This window comes from Lolium rigidum, chromosome 7 (assembly GCF_022539505.1).
Source record: "Lolium rigidum isolate FL_2022 chromosome 7, APGP_CSIRO_Lrig_0.1, whole genome shotgun sequence".
In the NCBI taxonomy this organism is placed as follows: Eukaryota; Viridiplantae; Streptophyta; class Magnoliopsida; order Poales; family Poaceae; genus Lolium; species Lolium rigidum.
In genome coordinates, this window is record NC_061514.1 from 346,798,517 (window position 1) to 346,804,488 (window position 5,972).

General features: G+C 44.4%; 1 non-coding gene across 1 annotated transcript; it reads right to left on the reverse strand.

Moving 5' to 3' along the window:
- Positions 1–5,032: 5,032 nt before the first annotated feature.
- On the reverse strand, positions 5,033–5,113 carry TRNAL-AAG. Its single transcript has one exon. It is a non-coding gene; the product is annotated as a tRNA-Leu (tRNA).
- Positions 5,114–5,972: the final 859 nt, after the last annotated feature.

The following is a 5,972-nucleotide window of genomic DNA, read 5'->3' on the forward strand; positions in this document are numbered from 1 at the left end:
CTGGTATTTGTCTAACCCTGATCCCGGGGGTGCCTGCGAATGCTGTGATGTTTACCTTCTCCCATGGAGGTGGATCCCGTCGAGGCAGGCATGGTGGCAGCGACGGCGGGTGGGGAAGTGGTGGCGGCGAATCTTCCCGTCGGCACTGCACTAACCCTAATCGGTGGGTCATCTGGTGGGGCGAGTGGCAGCTCAGGGCAACCTCGTACCGAGTGCCACCGGCCCCCACCACTCTATATAGTGCATACGACAGGGACCCACCAAGCAGCGAACGGTTGGACGCCCCCGATCAGGGTGCGATCAAAGGGCACGTGGAGCCGTTGAGCTCGACCGTGGTGGAGATCAACCTAACAGAAGGTGCCAGCTACGTGCTGCTGGTGTGCAGACGAATGACTTGCCTCTACATGCTGAAGCCTCCTGTCTTCTCATCACTGCTACAATAGCGAAGCTTCTCGGACTACAGCAGGCCACCTTCCTGGCAGGCAATTTGTCGGTCGCAAGAGCAGCGGCAAGCAAGTCAATCACCACTGATCAAGTAAGCTGGAAGATCAGAGACTACATTAGCAAACTTCCTCCGTTGATCAGCTCACAACTGCGCTCATCAGGTTCTCTGCCAACCTTCGGAACCTGTCTTTAGCCGTATCAGCTCGTTTTTTTTTTGATATCTATCAGCTCGGTTTATAGGGACCGCATATGCCCTGCTTCTGCAATTCCACAATCTACTTCCATATGCTGTAATTGTACGGCCGGGCCACTGTCCTAGAAGGCTTCATACTAGGATCCCCCGCTAACAACAGGCTGCCGCCTCGATTCGTGTCTTTCATCTAGCGCGCCACGAGTTCGCCTTGTCTTGGTGCCCAATGCCGCACACCACGATGGTATGGATGCAAGATCTCATTCATTGCTCTGAAGCCTGAACTTTTATCCTAGGAGAACATGGAGGCAGAGCCGTAGGGGCAGACGAAATTATTTTGGATATAGACGTGTTTTCTTCTTGATTTGTGTTAGAAATTCGTGTTGGCTGAATTCGATCATGCCGATGGTTTGTTATACAAATTCGTGCTGGCCTAATATTCTGTCATGTACTCCAGAATTTTCTATGTAACTACACTTAAACTCTATAAATATATCAGTTAGTATTGAGATATGTTTTTTTTGCGAATAGTATTGAGATATGTTTATGCTCATTCACTTTGATACCTATACAATGGTCTACCAATTGTCTAATTGCCAAATGTACATAACATATAAAATAAGATAGTATGCCTAGATCACACATACTAAAAATATATTGATGAAACTATTTTAGTTTCTAAGAATTGGAGGGGAAATAAATTATGGTTTATTGTTTTTTAGATGGCCCAAATTTGTTTACATAAACAATCAAAGTTTTATTTGTGCACTAAATGTTTGCACTAATGGACATCAGAACTGTACAAAGTATAGTAACTTACTTTAATATTCAAACTTATAAACCTAAGATAATAAACTAGAAACATGTATAAGATTTTAGTATAAATATGTTTGAAAGTGCGAGACATCAATGGTAATATTAAACTGTGGGCTTGACACTATCTTTCATGGTGTGCTAGTGCTATGCAATGCGAAGCTCTTGCACATTTAGAAGGTCTCAAACAGATTATTGATCGACATTGTTTGCCTACAACTATCGAAATAAATTATCCCGGGGTAATGACCGATATTGCGGTCAATTAATCTAATAAATCATCACTTTGGTGCATCTACTGGGAGATCTAAGAGCTTCTAAGTGTAATGGGTTACTGCATGTGTTGTCGGCTGTCGCAGCTAGGCAAGAGTGAGTCTTGTGGAGTGTTACCTGAGTCAGTATTGATCCAGTGTGTCGACACTAATCATAGAAAATTGTACAACAATTAATCACTAAATAATAAATCTCATGGTTTCCCTAAAAATAATACTTCATTTGATCCATAATAATTATTGGGGTTTTAGTTCAAATTTAAACTTTTTTGAACAAAATTCCTCACACATATTAGAGATTGAAGGGAGTATGTATTTTTCGAATGAAGGGAAAAAGCCCCCAGCTTCCATTCAGAAATCCGCATAACATACTTGTACAAACTTTTTGAGGGGTGATACCAAAAAAAGCGCGTTATTTCGGTGTTTTAGGAACGATATAGTGTATTTGGAGAGTGAACGCTACAATTGGCTCGCTACGACCCTAATCCTTCTACTATTGACGCTACTAACGCTATTTTTTGTAGCATTGCAGCGGCGCTATTTACACACAGGGAAATATATGAGCCGACTAGCCATTTTGTGCCTTTTGGTCCCACCAGCCGCCGAAATCCCCATTTTTAACCCTAGTCATTCAACCTGTCGGCAACCACGGAACTATATTGACTGTTCCCACTTCTCCTCACACGACGTGCATATGTTGAACAAGAAGAAGCAACATCACAACGAGCGAGAGCTGCAACTGCAACAAAAAGAAAGAAAGTTTTCGACCTAGGAAGAAAGAAGTTGCTTCTAGTTTTTCGTGATGACGAGTTGCAATCTGCGGGTAGTTCTTCTTAATCGGATGATGACACCATGCATTCTTCATCTAGTTCATCTAATTTTGATTAATTACTATTTTGTCTGTATTGTTGGCTCATTAATTGTTAATCTGAACTATGCATGTTGCCATGTTGGATGGTTAGTTACCTACTTGTCTTTCTTAAATTTTGATTCTCTACCCATCTGTACTGAACAAACTCATTACACATCGTTGGCAAAACCTACATCGAGTTTTCATTAGTTCTGGACTATGACTCTTGAATTGTTGATGTTATTTGTTAGGCTACGACAAATCTTGTCTTTCATTGTGATTTGGACTCTGTTAATTTGGTTCGTTGATCATTGTTTCCTGGATAATTTTTTAACTATTGAAATCCTTAGTATACATGCTATTTATTATTTTTATATTTTTGTGTGAAACGCTATTTTGTAACTTACATAATCTCCAGGGAGGAGCTTAATTAACATCCCTATATCGGTTCCAACCATACCCAAACTTGCTTCTTTCGGAAAATATAACTTCACATACGATATCTCGTCTTGGCCTGTACAACAGCAGTTTCGCTTAGCACTAACCTAACAATGTATGTGATTCATATATTGCTGCAAAATGGTAGCATTTCTAGAAGTGCTAGAATGGAAGTTCAGCTGCCGAGCTTGCCATTTATGGAACGAACGCATCAGGCGTGTCCTTGAGCCATGCTCGCAGCTTACCGAAATCGTCCAGCATGATCTTGCCTTCTCAAGCTCGAACACGGTTTGGCAGCTGTTGGAATCTTTAGAACAGGGCGTTGCACCAACAGCAATCAAATTTCCCCACGTACGTGTGCAGACTTTTGTCTGGCTCTCGGAAAGCACTTCCTAGTTCCTACAGGTAAGGGCGAGAACAGGTAAAATTTCCACCCATGCAAGTTCTTGATGCCACAGTTCTGGAAGAGAAGAGGATGAACTTCACTTGTTATTCAGATACGACTTTGCTCGTGCTGCCTGGTTTATTCAGCCATGGTGCATAAAGACAGATGGCCTAGCTCAGAACCACACAAGTGTTGCTTAACTCCTCTTTTCCAGGAACCAACATAATGCTTCTCTACCAAACATTAATTACATTACGTGGTGTATTTGTAAGTTCTAAATCAAGAAAGGAGAACCTTCCTAATAGGAAGACCGGTACTCCTCTGCAGGTTCATTAGGCAACGACTGCGATTCTTCAGGCCCAACAGTTGGATGCCCGATGCCCTTCCTGCAATCAGCCGTGAAATTGACGCCCAGCCGAGCCTCCAATCCATGAAAGCCAGTATTCAATAGGGCGCCACGATCAGGACTGATTTACTTGCCGCTGGTTCAAGAGTAATGACTGGTGCATCTTGGAAGAACGGTAAGGGTACCAGCTACGAGCTTGGAAGAACGGTAAGGGTACCAGCTACGAGCTGCTGGCGTGCAGTCAAAAGACTTGCCTGTATCTTCAGTACAGGGACCAAACAGGGAACTTCGATCTCATGGTGCAAGCATCCACATGTCTGCTGCCTTCACCTTTACATGCCGAAGCCTCGGGTTTTTCTCCTCGCTGCTACAATAGCTAATCTTCTCGGACTGACGCAGGCCACATTCCTGGTGGACAATCTGCCGGTCACAAGAGCAGCGGCAAGCAACAAGTCAATCAGCACTGCTCAAGTAAGCTGGGAGATGAGCTGATTAGAGACTACATTAGCAAACTTCCTCTAGTGAGAGATGTGGCTCACAATTGTGCTCATCAGGCTGTCGATCAGCCAATCTTTGGAACCTGTCTTTAGCTGTATCAGCTCGGTTCGTAGGAACAGCAGAATAGCAGATGCCGTGCTTCTGCAACTCCACAATCTGCTCCCATCCCCTACCTATGTACTCCAGATGATGTACTATGTTCATGCTGTAATTGTAATTGTACGCTTGGGCCGCTGTCCTAGGAGGCTTCGGACTAGGATCTCCTGCTGACAACAGGCAGCCGCCTCGACTCGTGTGAGTCGTGTCTTTCGTATAGCGCGCGCCACGAGTTCTCTTTGTCTTGGCGCCCGACGCCGCACACCACCACCATGGCATGGATGCATGCTGTGGTGCATTGCTGTGAAGTCTCAACTGTGATTCCAGGAGAACACTGGGTAGGGGAAGGACGATCCTTTTTTTTTGTTTTTGTTTGGATGTGAGCGTGTTTCAATTTCCTGATTTGTGGTAGAAATTCGTGTTGGCATAATTCCAACATGTTGGTGACTTGTTGTACTAGCAATTCGTGTAGGTTTAATTCGAACATGTCGAGAGTAGCTGAATGTTTGGTGTTGTTTTCGTTGAAACCCTTTATTAGCTTAACAAACGTAGAGGTCGGATTCCAACTTTGAAAGAAGAAAAATAGGTTTGCAGTAAAAGGAGATTTAGCAGGCGCGGGCCGCGGGGTTACTGCGATTTGAACTGCGCTTCCATGTTGAGAAAGAATGTTTCGAGAAACCCAAAAAAGAAAAAGAAATTGTGACCAGAGTGGGATTTGAACCCACGCCCTTTCGGACCAGAACCTTAATCTGGCGCCTTAGACCAACTCGGCCATCTGATCGACTGTGCTAGAGAAGGCACTGGAATATATTTATACCGAGAAATAGCATATTGACCACGGTCATGTTCCACTCTGCAATAAGCTTGCTGGTTATGCCGTTGTTTTAGGACACATGTCCGCTCCGTTATTAAAGAAGCGTGAAGCTATATGTTCAGCTGCCAGTCGCAACTCGCCGTAAGCAAGTTACCCACGTTTTAATTACTGTATCACCGAGGGCAGCGACGGCTAGACTGAACAGAACACAGCTGCGAACAAGTTGGCTGCGAAACCATGAATTCCGATCGACAGGATATCGCAAAGTTTCTGTTCTGCAATTCCGTGCAGAGCCATCGATCTCCTGTTTTCAGACCGTGTTCTCTGCACGACCATGTACGAGTATATTGGCGTCTATATTGTACGTACACTCATTTGCCAATGGCGAATCGAATCGTCCTTTGTTGATAGGGGACTGAAAGGCGAGTGAAAGATGGCCACGCCCCCATACCACTCTCCTCTCTCTACAGTGCTCTTGAGAGGCCACCGCCGTTGACCGGGCTGCCGACGGCCGCTCCGCCAGAATAGCTGGTCAGAGTTGGTTTAGATTGGCGCCGGAGTAGTCTAGGTCCCTAGATCCGTAGGTTTTCTTGGTGTTTTTCGGCCTCTGTCGGCGTTTTGGGCGATCTGCCTGTTAGAGTACGTGTATAATTAGATATAGACTAGGATCTTCTTGTATCCCAAGTCGTTAGATATCTTAACTCCAAGTCGTATGCACTCATATATACCCCATGAGGGTCATTGCAATACAACAACAAAATATTAGAGTTCTATATTTTCAATATGGTATCAGAGCGGTTAGCCTCGCGGCGCTGATCCTAGGTCC